At 43.4% G+C, this 15,552-nt stretch overlaps 1 pseudogene; it reads left to right on the top strand.

Annotated features, from left to right (window-relative positions):
• LOC115131070 (outer dynein arm-docking complex subunit 2-like) overlaps positions 1-15,552 on the top strand; it is a 71,267-nt pseudogene that overhangs the window by 26,195 nt on the left and 29,520 nt on the right.

A 15,552-nucleotide genomic window follows, 5' to 3' on the forward strand; every position in this document is an offset into this window, starting at 1 on the left:
TCATAATCTTGATGTGATTGGCCTGACTGAAACATGGCTTAAGCCTGATGAATTTACTGTGTTAAATGAGGCCTCACCTCCTGGCTACACTAGTGACCATATCCCCCGTGCATCCTGCGTGCATCCCGCAAAGGCGCAAAGGCGGAGGTGTTGCTAACATTTACGATAGCAAATTTCAATTTACAAAAAAAAAAGACGTTTTTGTCTTTTGAGCTTCTAGTCATGAAATCTATGCAGCCTACTCAATCACTTTTTATAGCTACTGTTTACAGGCCTCCTGGGCCATATACAGCGTTCCTCACTGAGTTCCCTGAATTCCTATCGGACCTTGTAGTCATAGCAGATAATATTCTAATCTTTGGTGACTTTAATATTCACATGGAAAAGTCCACAGACCCACTCCAAAAGGCTTTCGGAGCCATCATCGACTCAGTGGGTTTTGTCCAACATGTCTCTGGACCCACTCACTGTCACAGTCATACGCTGGACCTAGTTTTGTCCCATGGAATAAATGTTGTAGATCTTAATGTTTTTCCTCATAATCCTGGACTATCGGACCACCATTTTATTACGTTTGCAATTGCAACAAATAATCTACTCAAGGACGCCAGAGGACAAAAATCAGTTAACCACCTAACTGAGGAACTCAATTTAACCTTGCACAATACCCTAGATGCAGTTGCACCCCTAAAAACTAAAAACATTTCTCATAAGAAACTTGCTCCCTGGTATACAGAAAATACCCGAGCTCTGAAGCAAGCTTCCAGAAAATTGGAACGGAAATGGCGCCACACCAAACTGGAAGTCTTCCGACTAGCTTGGAAAGACAGTACCGTGCAGTACTGAAGAGCCTTTACTGCTGCTCGATCATCCTATTTTTCTAACTTAATTGAGGACAATAAGAACAATCCGAAATTCTTTTTTGATACTGTCGCAAAGCTATCTAAAAAGCAGCATTCCCCAAGAGAGGATGACTTTCACTTCAGCAGTGATAAATTCATGAACTTCTTTGAGGAAAAGATTATGATTATTAGAAAGCAAATTACGGACTCCTCTTTAAATCTGCGTATTCCTTCAAAGCTCAGTTGTCCTGAGTCTGCACAACTCTGCCAGGACCTAGGATCAAGAGAGACGCTCAAGTGTTTTAGTACTATATCTCTTGACACAATGATGAAAATAATCATGGCCTCTAAACCTTCAAACTGCATACTGGACCCTATTCCAACTAAACTACTGAAAGAGCTGCTTCCTGTGCTTGGCCCTCCTATGTTGAACATAATAAACGGCTCTCTATCCACCGGATGTGTACCAAACTCACTAAAAGTGGCAGTAATAAAGCCTCTCTTGAAAAAGCCAAACCTTGACCCAGAAAATATAAAAAAAACTATCGGCCTATATCGAATCTTCCATTCCTCTCAAAATTTTTAGAAAAGGCTGTTGCGCAGCAACTCACTGCCTTCCTGAAGACAAACAATGTATACAAAATGCTTCAGTCTGGTTTTAGACCCCATCATAGCACTGAGACGTCACTTGTGAAGGTGGTAAATGACATTTTAATGGCATCGGACCGAGGCTCTGCATCTGTCCTCGTGCTCCTAGACCTTAGTGCTGCTTTTGATACCATCGATCACCACATTATTTTGGAGAGATTGGAAACCCAAATTGGTCTACACGGACAAGTTCTGGCCTGGTTTAGATCTTATCTGTCGGAAAGATATCAGTTTGTCTCTGTGAATGGTTTGTCCTCTGACAAATCAACTGTAAATTTCGGTGTTCCTCAAGGTTCCGTTTTAGGACCACTATTGTTTTCACTATATATTTTACCTCTTGGGGATGTTATTCGAAAACATAATGTTAACTTTCACTGCTATGCGGATGACACACAGCTGTACATTTCAATGAAACATGGTGAAGCCCCAAAACTGCCCTTGCTAGAAGCATGTGTTTCAGACATAAGGAAGTGAGGAACCACTACCACTGAGGAAGTACAGTTCCCGCGCAGCCCAGTCAAAACTGTTCGCTGCTCTGGCCCCCCAATGGTGGAACAAACTCCCTCACGACGCCAGGACAGCGGAGTCAATCACCACCTTCCGGAGACACCTGAAACCCCACCTCTTTCAGGAATACCTAGGATAGGATAAAGTAATCCTTCTCACCCCCCCTTAAAAGATTTAGATGCACTATTGTAAAGTGGCTGTTCCACTGGATGTCTTAAGGTGAACGCACCAATTTGTAAGTCGCTCTGGATAAGAGCGTCTGCTAAATGACTTAAATGTAAATGTAAATGTAAGTGGATGGCTGCAAACTTTCTACTTTTAAACTCGGACAAAACAGAGATGCTTGTTCTAGGTCCCAAGAAACAAAGAGATCTTCTGTTGAATCTGACAATTAATCTTAATGGTTGTACAGTCGTCTCAAATAAAACTGGAGGACCTCGGCGTTACTCTGGACCCTGATCTCTCCTTTGAAGAACATATCAAGACCATTTCAAGGACAGCTTTTTTCCATCTACATAACATTGCAAAAATCAGAAACTTTTTGTCCAAAAATGATGCAGAAAAATGTATCCATGCTTTTGTCACTTCTATGTTAGACTACTGCAATGCTCTACTTTCCGGCTACAAGGATAAAGCACTAAATAAACTTCAGTTAGTGCTAAATACGGCTGCTAGAATCCTGACTAGAACCAAAAAATTGGATCATATTACTCCAGTGCTAGCCTCTCTACACTGGCTTCCTGTCAAAGCAAGGGCTGATTTCAAAGTTTTTACTGCTAACCTACAAAGCATTACATGGGCTTGCTCCTACCTATCTCTCTGATTTGGTCCTGCCGTACATACCTACACGTACGCTACGGTCACAAGACGCAGGCCTCCTAATTGTCCCTAGAATTTCTAAGCAAACAGCTGGAGGCAGGGCTTTCTCCTATAGAGCTCCATTTTTATGGAACGGTCAGAGACGCAAACTCGGTCTCAACCTTTAAGTCTTTACTGAAGACTCATCTCTTCAGTGGGTCATATGATTGAGTGTAGTCTGGCCCAGGAGTGGGAAGGTGAACGGAAAGGCTCTGGAGCAACGAACCGCCCTTGCTGTCTCTGCCTGGCCGGTTCCCCTCTTTCCACTGGGATTCTCTGCTTCTAACCCTATTACAGGGGCTGAGTCACTGGCTTACTTGTCACGAGTCCGACCGAGGGTGTTTCCCCTTCCCGGGCGGGTGGCGCTCGGCGGTCGTCATCACCGGCCTATTAGCTGCCACTGATTGTTTTTCCTCCCCCTCCTTGTATGTTTAGTGGTAGCACCTGTTCATGTTTAATTAGTTTGTCTTTATTAGACAGCCGGCCCGCCTGGTTGTTGTGCGGGATTATTTCATTGTAAACCTTCGGCTCTGTTGTAAGAGGTACGTGCTTAGTCGTGATTTTTTCCATTGTACTTTTTCCCCTGTGTTTGGGAACATTACTTTTGTGAGCACCCTGTGTTGCGTTGGTGCTAGTAAAAGACGCACAGCATTGAACTCTGTCTCCTGCATTTGACTCCACACCCACGACACCCGGAGCATTACATTACTGGGGCTCTCTCATGCCGTCCCTGGAAGGGGTGCGTCACCTGAGTGGGTTGATTCACTGATGTGGTCATCCTGTCTGGGTTGGCGCCCCCCCTTGGGTTGTGCCATGGCGGAGATCTTTGTGGGCTATACTCAGCCTTGTCTCAGGATGGTAAGTTGGTGGTTGAAGATATCCCTCTAGTGGTGTGGGAGCTGTGCTTTGGCAAAGTGGGTGGGGTTATATCCTTCCTGTTTGGCCCTGTCCGGGGGTGTCCTCGGATGGGGCCACAGTGTCTCCTGACCCCTCCTGTCTCAGCCTCCAGTATTTATGCTGCAGTAGTTTATGTGTCGGGGGGCTAGGGTCAGTTTGTTATATCTGGAGTACTTCTCCTGTCCTATTCGGTGTCCTGTGTGAATCTAAGTGTGCGTTCTCTAATTCTCTCCTTCTCTCTTTCTTTCTCTCTCTCGGAGGACCTGAGCCCTAGGACCATGCCCAGGACTACCTGACATGATGACTCCTTGCTGTCCCCAGTCCACCTGACCGTGCTGCTGCTCCAGTTTCAACTGTTCTGCCTTATTATTATTCGACCATACTGGTCATTTATGAACATTTGAACATCTTGGCCATGTTCTGTTATAATCTCCACCTGGCACAGCCAGAAGAGGACTGGCCACCCCACATATGCTCTCTCTAATTCTCTCTTTCTTTCTCTCTCTCGGAGGACCTGAGCCCTAGGACCATGCCCCAGGACTACCTGACATGATGACTCCTTGCTGTCCCCAGGCCACCTGACCGTGCTGCTGCTCCAGTTTCAACTGTTCTGCCTTATTATTATTCGACCATGGTGGTCATTTATGAACATTTGAACATCTTGGCCATGTTCTGTTATAATCTCCACCCGGCACAGCCAGAAGAGGACTGGCCACCCCACATAGCCTGTTTCCTCTCTAGGTTTCTTCCTAGGTTTTGGCCTTTCTAGGGAGTTTTTCCTAGCCACCGTGCTTCTACACCTGCATTGCTTGTTGTTTGGGGTTTTAGGCTGGGTTTCTGTATAGCACTTTGAGATATCAGCTGATGTACGAAGGGCTATATAAATAAATTTGATTTGATTTGATTTGAAGCAGTACCTGTGCATCAATTCTGACACCAACAGGCTCCTTAACAGCTTCTATCCCCAAGCTATAAGACTGCTAAATAGCTAACAAAATGGATACACAGACTGAGTTGACTCTTCATTTTTATGTACACTCTAAGCACTCTACAAACTGACGCACACTGGCACTACAACACACACGCATAACATGCACACACACGTATACTGACTCTAGTCACTCTACACACACGCATAACATGCACACACACGTATACTGACTCTAGTCACTCTACACACACGCACACTCACATTCAATCATCATTTACACTGCTGATGCTCTATTCATCATACACCCTGTTGCCTAGTCATCTTGGCCCCTTGCAAATATTGGAACGGATCATGTATATACAGTATCTTCTTTTTTTTGTATTCTTCTTATTTCTTCTTTTTATTTCTCATTTGTTTATTGATTGATTACTGCATTGTTGGGTTTAGGGCTTGCAAGAAATAAAAATCATCACTGTACTTGTGCACGTGACATTTCAAACTTGAAACCTGACTATGAAAACACAATACCATGCAACGAAAAAACACAATGCAGACTAAAAAGTAACCGAGAATGGCAGGAGAATGACCCCAAGTCACCTGTTTTACATTTGTACATTGTTTTGTATGTTGCACCTAAGAAGCAATAAACCGACATCTGCCCATATATTGAGGCACTTCTAGTGAAATCAAAGAAAATATTTTCTACCCCCAAACCACTTGTTTGCTTAGTAGTAGTTACTAAGTAGCTAATTGGTTAGAAACAAGCCTTGAGTTAATGTGTGTGTGTATAGCAACTGTCAAAACAGAGTCTTTTGAAGTGCCTACTCATTATTATGTTCATCATTTCGATGCTCATTTTTCTCTTTAATCTCTAATTTAGGTCATTGTCTATGGTTGTCTGACTGCAGGCAGCTTAGTGGTCAGAGTACCATTCTGTATCGGATAGTTTATCTCTACCAGTGTTCAGTGTCACAAAGCTAAACACTTACCAAACTGTGGCAAACAACATAGCCACACCAGGCATGGTTAAAGCCAGTGAGAGTCAGGAAAAAAAGACAGGGGGAGAAAAGTATGGCAGGAGGGGAGACACTGTGTTTTCCCTTTTCTAAATGTCTCTTTAATTCTTATTTTCTCTGTCTGCGGTTTCATTCATTCATTGGTGCCTTGTTTTCATTATTATTTCAGGGAGGCAACCAGACGGCCACTGTGATTGCTCTGTGCTCCATGAGGGACTTTCATTTAGCCCAGCAGACGTGCCAACTGGCCATCCGGGATGTAGGTGGCCTTGAAGTCCTCATTAACTTGCTGGATACAGAAGAAATCAAATGCAAAGTGAGTAGCCCTCCCAGTCCCTGCTCCCTGCCAAGCGGACCTGGTTGCTCGGCGGGGGGAACAGAGCTGTGCTGTGTGTGCCAGCCTAGTGTTTCAGATACAAAGAGTATACTGACTGTAGGCCTGAGCAGGCAGGCCCGGTGCCTTTAAGGACACAGGATATCAATTCGACTCCAATAGACCTAATGAGATGCCTGGGTGCTTTTTTATACAGCATGCCTTTATATTGAAACTCTTCAGAAACTGTGGCACGTTTTGGGGGTTTACACAATTCTCTTTATTTGTGCTCCTGTTGACAGATGTACCTCATGTTGTTTCCATTGGCTTCACAGTTCTTCTTAATATAGGCCCCAAAAATGTTTGCTTGATTGAAAGAGATATGCTTTGTTGACTCATCATCTGTGTGTTTGATTTAGATTTAGGTTCTCTGAAGATTCTGAAGGAGATCAGTCGTAGCAGTCAGATCCGCCGGGCTATTGCTGACTCCCCAGACAATGACCTGAAATATCTGGCCGCAGAAGGGCAGACGGGCCAGGAAGACAGTCAGACAGCACGGAGGAATCAAGAGACTGGTGAGTAATGGTTGTAAAATACATACTGTACTGCAAAGCATAGCCTTGCACAAGGGAACATAATAATAATGCCATTTAGACGCTTTCATCCAAAGAGACTTGCACAACTGTCGGCATTGACAGTGACACATAAATATATTTGTATGTGTGACCCATGCGGGAATTGAACTCACAGCCCTGCTGCTGTTGCCAGCTTTAATTAACCCACGACAGAGCCAATTTGGAATCACATACTGTACTGTAGCACAGCAAAGCGCAAACTTGCACAACATAGGCCAACATGGCACAGCACTACACAGAATAACTCCCTCACTACAGAACAGCGCACATCACAGAATTACTCCTCCACTACACACCAACACACAGCACAGAATTACTTCTCCACTACACTCCAACACACATCACATAATTACTCCTCCACTACACACCAACACACAGCACAGAATTACTCCTCCACTACACACCAACACACAGCACAGAATTACTCCTCCACTACACACCAACACACAGCACAGAATTACTCCTCCACTACACACCAACACACAGCACAGAATTACTCCTCCACTACACACCAACACACAGCACAGAATTACTCCTCCACTACACACCAACACACAGCACAGAATTACTCCTCCACTACACACCAACACACAGCACAGAATTACTCCTCCACTACACACCAACACACAGCACAGCCCAACCAAACTCCTCACAGTACTGGCTCTTCTAGCTCCCTCGAGTTTCCATACACTAAGTTCCCTGATAGTCCCCACCCTCCATTCCCCCTTTCCTTGGTCTCATGTGACAAACATCAAAGTCAGTCAGGGGGAAACAGATAGAATGTCCTTTGACATCCTCGGACCTGAGTTGATGTTTATTGACAGAGCGACCTGTGATTAAAGCCTGTGGGCCTTGTATATTTATGTCAATTACCAAATCGGATGTGCTCATTGCAGTCATTTGCAGAGGAGAGATTAACTTCACGCTAAACTACAGACTGAGACCACCTTTAAACTGCATAACATGTGTAATAGCTCTGCCTGCTCTGTGTCAGTGGCCGTGCAGGAACTATGGATTAGCACAGCCCTGACACACAGGCTGACGGTCATAAAGGGGCACTCTGGCATTTCAATATCGTAACATCAACACGTAGACCTGCTGTTTTTCCACATGCTGAGTCTCTTTTTTTATTCTTTCAGACCCCACGGTAATAGGATTTAATTATGCACCTGACCATGGCCAACTATTTTGTTATTCTCGTTTAATACATTGCGTCAATGGAAACCACAGCTATCATTACAGCATCTCCTGTGGATTTCATATCCACTGAACAAATCTGACATTACTTTCGCAATGTCTGATATAAATTGTATTTGATACACACTGGATCATCGAGTGTGTGTTGTGCTCTGTGTGTGTACATGTTCTGTGTGTGTGTGTATGTGTATGTGTGTGTGTGTGTGTATGTATGTGTGTAACAGTATGACTTTAAACCGTCCCCTCACCCATACCCGGGCGCGAACCAGGGACCCTCTGCACACATCAACAACAGTCACCCACGAAGCATCGTTACCCATCGCTCCACAAAAGCCGCGGCCCTTGCAGAGCAAGGGGAACTACTACTTCAAGGTCTCAGAGCAAGTGACGTCACTGATTGAAACACTATTTAGCGCGCACTGCTAACTAAGCTAGCCGTTTCAAAACCGTTACATGTGCGTGCGTGTGTGTGTGCGTGTGTGTGTGTGTGTGTGTCTGACTCTGTGTACGTGTTCCCAGGTGGAGTTACTAGACTGCGTGCCTGACTCGGTGGCCCTGACAAAGGAGCAGGAGAAAGGCGTGGAGGTGGCTCGCTGCAGGGCACTGGTCCTCTGGAGCTGCAGAAAGAGCACCAGGAACAAGGAGGCCATCCGCAAAGGCTGGGGGAATCCCTCATCTGGCCTGCCTGCTCAAGTCTCCCCATGAGAACACACTAATCCCTGTGGTGGGAACCCTGCCGGAGTGTGCCTTAGAGGTGAGGGGCTCACTGTGAGGCTCTGGTCAACAGAAGTGCACTACATAGGGAATAGGGTGCCATTTTGGGTGCACCCATGGTGTGGGAAGCATGTTCAGCAGATTAAGGCATGGAGTGCCACCCTGAAGATAACCACTGTGTGATTCATCATTGGAACCCAAAACACTGTCTCTGATTCCCTACACTTTAATTTACGTAATTTACGTTACAGAATTGCCATCCAGACTGAGGGCATGATCGAGGACTTTGTGAAAAACCTATGCCTCAGGTCCTATGCCCCCCCCCCCCCCCCCCCCCCCCCCAGTTAAATTCCTGTCTTAGGTCCATACCTATTCTCATTGAAAATGAACCCATTAACAAGCAAAAATGTACATTGATGCTGGGAATGTGAACAATGCATAAGCATTAGGGCAAAGAACTTCCAAAAATAGGTCCATCATCGTTTTGAGATGTGTACTAATTGCCCCAAAAAGCTGTATATTTTGCCTGTCTTTCCATGTCTCTGTTAGTGTGTGGAAGACAAGCTTCCCCGTGACCTGGTACGTCAGTACGAGGGCCTGCAGTCCCTGGTGACTCTGCTGAGCCAGGCAGACAACAAGCAGCTCCTGGCCGCCACCACAGGGGCCAGCTGGAAGTGCTCCATCAGCATGGAGAACGTGGCTAAGTAACGTTAAGCCCCCTTATTATTTCCCTTCATTATCACTCCAGCCCCACTCAGATTTGAGCCTAACCAGCACCAGAGTTAAACTGTGTGTTTGCTGGTTGTGATCCCATTTATTAAATATTATTTACTGTAGTGGGGTCTAGCCCTGACTTTGACAAACCCCCCCACGCAGAAGTACAGAGATATTTGACTCAGCATTTATTGAATGGGTAGCCATAGGTGCTTGGAATACTTTGAAAATATGTTTGCTAGCGTAGTGAGCAAGTGTTTTCCGTGTTTTAGAGAGCTAAGTTGATAGTTTGGGCAGATAGGTCTACATTACGTTCCAGTGGAAAGCCGACAGCAGTTGGGATGAGGGTCGAAGGGCTGCAATCACGTGTTGTGTTATTGCAGGACCTCTCATTTGTTCATATTGCTGTCTCACATGTTTCACTCCCAAATGTTGTCACATCTCATCCTTTACGTTGTGTCTGGTCAAAGTGATTATTTGGGCAAAATGTAGTTCTGCCACAGATTCTATTATCTCTGATCTTTTACATGAATTTTTGCCGGAGGAATGTGCTCTTTTTTACTGTTAACGAAAGATGAAGTAAAGTCTTGATTTTATAGACACCCAATAAGGTGTTAGTCTGAAGCAGCTCTCCTCCAATTAGTATTGACTATGGCCAAGCAGACTGAGAGAAAGCTGCCTTAAAAAAGTACTACTTCATAATGTAAGCTGACAGAATCTTAAAACATTTGTCATGTTACGAATGCCTACTTAGTTGTCATTTAGTTCTCTTCAACAGTGACACTTTCTGGAATCTTTCCTGGCTAGCTTTATTTAGCGTCTGAATTTTTTTTATGTTAGTCATTTCCCCTAAAAAGAAATAACGGACAGAAATCGTGCCCTGACAGCTGTTGACGGTTGCTAAAAAAGAAATTGATTTAGCTGTATTTATTTTCTTACTCTGGGCTACTCGGGGGACATACAATACAAGCCATATGCATTCATTTATACCACGGTAACCTCTTAATAAATTCAAGGCTTATTTTCAGAAACGATGCCGACAAACTGATAAGGCTGTCTTTTTATATATTTAAAAAGTGTTTAAAAAAAATATGTGATGAATTAAGATATGTGGAAATGTCTAGCCTTTGACTCAAAAACCCTGTAAGGATTTAAAATTGCAGAGGGCCCAGTAGCACTCACACCGATCACTCTCTAACTCATATTTCATAACTGACAGAATGATATCCTACATTTTAGAGTCTAAGTTAAGTCTTCCCAACTGGAAGCAGGTGCCTGTTGCCACATTCAATTAAACAACGATCCCATTACAGAAGTATGCCAATAACCCTCTCTTTTAAACTGGTGGCTATACACTGAGTGTACAAAACATTAGGAACTGCTTCTTAATATTGAGTTGCACCCCCTTTTGCCATCAGAACAGCCTCAATTCGTCGGGGCACGGACTCTACAAGCCGTCGAAAGCGCTCACAGGGTTGCAGGCCCATGTTGACTCCAATGCTTCACACAGTTGTGTCAAATTGTCTGGATGGGTGGTGGATCATTCTTGATACACACAGGAACAGTTGAGCATGAAAAACCTAACAGCATTGCAGTTCTTGACACACACTAACCAGTGTGCCTGGCACATACCCCGTTCAAAGGCACTTAAAAATGTTGTCTTGCCCATTCACCCTCAGAATGGCACACATACACAATCCACGTCTCAATTGCCTCAAGACTTAAAAATCCTTCATTAACCTGTCTCCTCCCCTTCATCTACACTGATTGAAGTGTATTCAACAGGGGACATCAATAAGGGATCATAGCTTTCACCTGGATTCACCTGGTCAGTCTGTGTCATGGAAAGAGCATGTGCAGATTACTATCCCTGGTGCCAAGTTCATGATGGACAACTGGACCAGTGGTTGTTGTCATAAACAAAAGTGTATGTTCTGTTTGCATAGAAAGAGGAGTGTTGGCTGGCAACATATTTAGCTGTAAAGACTAAAGAATTTATACAGTATGGGTTTTCAGGGAACAAAGTGAACCTTTCAGACTGCCTTTCAGTCCTTTGGCTACTAAACAAGCCTTCATATTCAGTCCAGTTCTGCTGCATTAAAAAAATGGCAGAGATTGGGAGCCCTTCAGAGTCCAGCCTGGCAAGGCGATAAAACAAGTTAACTGCACTGGCAATGAGTAATGTGGCACCTCCGTGCACTTGCTCCCATTACAGGCTGCTTGCCGCAGCGTAATTACTCATAACACTGTTGCTATGCAAAAAGGGCCATAATAATAATAATAGCAATGATTAGAATGATACCAATAATCGCATACAAAACCACAATTGGGTGACACTTCATTAGCAAACATCAAACCTCTCAGAAGGGTGCCCTCACACTCATTAAGTGGGGATGTGATAAATAGCTAAGGAATCCAGTCAGTGAGAGTGAGAGATTTAACAGTTACTTTCCTGTGTAGCGTTTGTGCTTAGTTTAGTTTTTGGGACGGCTCAAGGGGTTGGGTGTGAACAAAGGTAGAAATGTGGCCGTGGGTTGTCCAGGCAGGCAGAGAAGAGAGGAAACCAGCGTGATGCAGAGTATAGCACTGAGTGTTTTAATACACACTTACATCTGCGAGTGGATCTGAGTTTTTTTTTACTCTCTCAGGATTATTTGAATAACATATAAAAATGTCAAGGTCAGACGCAGGCTTGGAATAAAATGACCAAGCCATTACTGTCAAGCAAGAAAGGCTGCATACGGTAATAGAGAGTTTCAGGGAGAGTTGTTCAGGGCATGTGTTCATTTCAGAAGCAATCATGGGCCGAGTGTTGTTTTGAGGCAAAAATCGTTTTGGAATATGGTTGACCTTTTTTTGTATTCACAAGTAGTACATGAACAACTTAAACAAGCCCTTGTGGCCAATAGCAAACAGCAGGCTTTTTTGTGAGTTATCTTTAACATGGCCTGGCTGTATGTTACAGGAGGGCCCTAAAGGTTACCTCCCAAATGACACCATATTCCCTATGTAGTGCACTACTTTTGACCAGGGCCCATAGTGCTCTGGTCAAAAATAATGGACTAAATAAGGAATAAGGTGCCATTTTGGATGTGGGCCTGAGATGTGGGTAGGGAGACCAGAAATCCAGAAGAAGCAGCATCTGTTAGCTATTTGCCTGATTAATGATGCATCAAAAGGAGAGATGATTGACGGTTAAAAATATAATTACCTTCATAACTTAAGTGTGTTTGTTTCAAAGCTTTACATCGTCTAGATGTCCAGAGATTAACATTTTCATAAGGCCTGCAATATGGAGGGAGACTAGACCTATAGCCTATGTGTATGAAATGCCTTCATAAAAAAGTCCTTTCAATCTTTCCGTCTCGCACTAGGAATGTTTTGGACCGTTGTTTCGTGCAGATTTAAAAGCAGGTTTATAGGTGCATTGATATGTGTCCGCTTCGAACTATATATACTTTGGTGTTATGGACACACACAAACGCTTTGTAAAACTAAGCTCTGTAACAAAAGAGTGAGGGAATAACTTTGCAATGGAAAGTGCTCCTTGCCAAAACTCATTTGTATTTGCCAACACAATAATGTTTGAGGTCAAGATTGTGTGGTTCAGATACAATTACTGACTATCCATCCAGTCCTCCTTCTCTTACCTCTGTTCCAGAGTCTATGATGAACAGACCATAATTATGTATCGTAATGATACTTCTTTCTTGCCTCACATTTCTATCTACAGAAAATTGCTCACCGGAGCCCAAGGCCTATTCAGGCCTTCATTTTGAAGTGAGTACAATTTTCTGTTCTACATTAAGCATTAGAATGTATCCATCTGAAAGTCTCCCAGTCCCTTTATGATCCCCATTGAGCGTCTTGGAGGGTCTCTTCCTTTCCCGTGGTCCTTGAAATTACTTCTTAAAAACTAACTGGCTGTGGTATAAAAGGGCAGGCAGGCAGCATTCAAGTTCTTTGCACCACGAATTTGAATGAATGTGTTACTGTAACAGATCTCTTTACAAAAAGAGATGGAGCAAAACAATCAATCATAAAGCTGCTACACAGAAGCCTCTCTGTGGTTCCTGTGTCTTTTGACAAGCTTTAATAATGCTTCCACTTGTGTGGAGCCCTCTGTTTGTATGAGGGGCTGATTCGGGAAGCTTTGTGTTATGTTCCTTTTGCCATCGTAATTACGCAAGCTGGGATCGGTTTAACAAAAATAGACATGACTCGCAATCCATTTATCAAAAGTTATGTGTGCAATTACAAGGTAATTCTACTGTATGAGTGACCTGCAGATAACACTTCAGTGGCGGCCATAGGAATAACATTGTTTTTCTACGTTAAATCAGTCAAAGTTAGCTTTGGCAGCCGCTCCGTTCATTACTGTTTTACTTGCACAGAATATATTTGGGTGGATCGTGACCAAAACCAAATGACCTTGGACACTTTCTACAGTACCCCAGGGGTATGCGCAATGCTGTCGGGGGTACTCCAAATTAAAATGTGATTCACATAGACATTTAAAAATAAAAATAAATCCAACATGGCTAAACATTTGTGTGAGGTTTTCTCTTCGTCTGAGTAGCCTCGTTTCACTGCCAAAAATAAAATTAAAATGAGTATTCAGCGAAATAACAACACAATGTCAAATACAGGTAGCCTAATCAAATAATTGACATCCAATCACATTATGTAACGGTTTTCTTTAGGTGAAGTAGAGGCGGACCAAAATGCAGCGTGGTGGTTATTCATTGTACTTTAATAAAGAAACTGTACACGAATAAACTAACAAAACAACAAACGTGTGAAAACCTAAAACAGTCCTATCTGGTGCAAAACACAGAGACAGGAACAATCGCCCACAAACACACAGTGAAACCCAGGCTACCTAAATATGGTTCCCAATCAGAGACAATGACTAACACCTGCCTCTGATTGAGAACCATATCAGGCCAGACATAGAAATAGACAAACAAGACATCCAACATAGAATGCCCACTCAGATCACACCCTGACCAACCAAAACATAGAAACATACAAAGCAAACTATGGTCAGGGTGTGACACATTAACCGTTACTCTCTTGTGGGAATTCCACTAATGGTCTGTATGTAGCCAAACGTAGCTGCTGCTCATATTGGTATCTGTACTGATGGCGCAAAAGCTATGACAGGGAGACATAGTGGAGTGGTAACGCGAGTGCAAGCGGTTGCTCCCAATGCCACTTGTGTACACTGCAGCATCCACCAAGAGGCTCTTGCTGCCAAGGGAATGAAAGACGTTTTGTACACTACAGTGAAAATGGTTAACTTTGTCAAAGCAAGGCCCCTGAACTCTCGTGTATTTTCTGCACTATGCAATGATATGGGCAGCAACCATGTAATGCTTTTACAACATACAGAAGTGTGCTGGTTATCAAGGGGGAAAGTATTGACACGTTTTTGTTAAATTGAGAGACAAGCTTAAAGTTTTCTTTACAGACCATCATTTTCACTTGTCTGACTGCTTGCATCTGGGTGATGCTTTTACTCACCTGAATGATCTGAATCTAGGATTACAGGGACTCTCTGCAACTATTTTCAATGTGCGGGACAAAATTGTTTAAGAAGTTGGAGCTCTTCTCTGTTTGCATTAACAAGGACAACACACAGGTCTTTCCATCATTGTTTGATTTTTTTTGTGTGCAAACTCAAGCTTATGGACAATGTTAAATGTGATATAGTGAAGCACCTGAGTGAGTTGGGTGCGCAATTACGCAGGTACTTTCCCAAAATTGATGACACAAACAACTGGATTTGTTATCCCTTTCTGCCCTGCCTCCAGTCCACTTACCGATATCTGAACAAGAGAGCCTCATCAAAATTGCAACAAGCGGTTCTGTGAAAATTTTATTTAATCAGAAGCCTCTGACAGATTTCTGGAGTGGGCTACACTCAGAGTATCCTGCCTTGGCAAATCGTGCTGTTAAGACACTGATGCCCTTTGTAACCACATACCTATGTGAGAGTGGATTCTCTGCCCTCACTAGCATGAAAACTAAATACAGGCACAGACTGTGTGTGGAAAATTATTTAAGACTGAGACTCTCTCCAATACAATCCAACATTGCAGCGTTATGTGCATCCTTTCAAGCACACTCTTCTCATTAACCTGTGGCGAGTTATTCATTTTCATTCATTTTTGATGAACAAATAAGGTTTTATATGTAAGATGGTGAAAAAAAGAGCAAAATTATTGATTATTATTATTTGTGCCCTGGTCCTATAAAAGCTCTTTGTCATTTCCCA

Source organism: Oncorhynchus nerka, linkage group LG6, assembly GCF_034236695.1.
Source record: "Oncorhynchus nerka isolate Pitt River linkage group LG6, Oner_Uvic_2.0, whole genome shotgun sequence".
Taxonomy (NCBI): domain Eukaryota; kingdom Metazoa; phylum Chordata; class Actinopteri; order Salmoniformes; family Salmonidae; genus Oncorhynchus; species Oncorhynchus nerka.